We start from the raw sequence: 556 nt of genomic DNA on the forward strand, positions 1-556 counted from the left end.
AAAGATTACCAACCTATTTATATGGTCAACATATTAATACAAAGTCAAAGTCAAACTAGTCTAAGAAAGTCAAACACGCTGACTTTTACAATTATAGACTAAAATTAATCTTTCAAGACGAATACAATTAATACTGATTTTTCAGTCCTAACATTCTCCCCCTTTGTATTTAGACTTAAAAGAAAATTCTGCACGTTGAGTCCTGTTTGAACTTTGAAACAATATGCACAAAATGTCATCTTCAAAAGAAATCTTCAACTTGTAATCTTCAAACGATCAAATGTTGATAAAGATCTTCTAGCACTCCCCCTCGAATGTAGAACCAYGGTGATCTTCTCTTTTGACAATGTAAATCAAAAACGATCTTCAGAAACACTTTACAAGATGTGATCTTCAAAGAATCTTCAAAATCAAACTTCAGTAAACTATTGTGAAAATGATCTTCACATTCAATATCTCTCAGTCGTTGAAGCACACAAATAATCATTTTTAAACATCTTCAGTCGCACTTCTTCTTTTGAGTCTTTTGACAAATTCGAAGTTACTCCCCCTTGAT

Source organism: Cynara cardunculus (genome assembly GCF_001531365.2).
Source record: "Cynara cardunculus var. scolymus isolate 2C chromosome LG 8, CcrdV1, whole genome shotgun sequence".
Taxonomy (NCBI): Eukaryota; Viridiplantae; Streptophyta; class Magnoliopsida; order Asterales; family Asteraceae; genus Cynara; species Cynara cardunculus.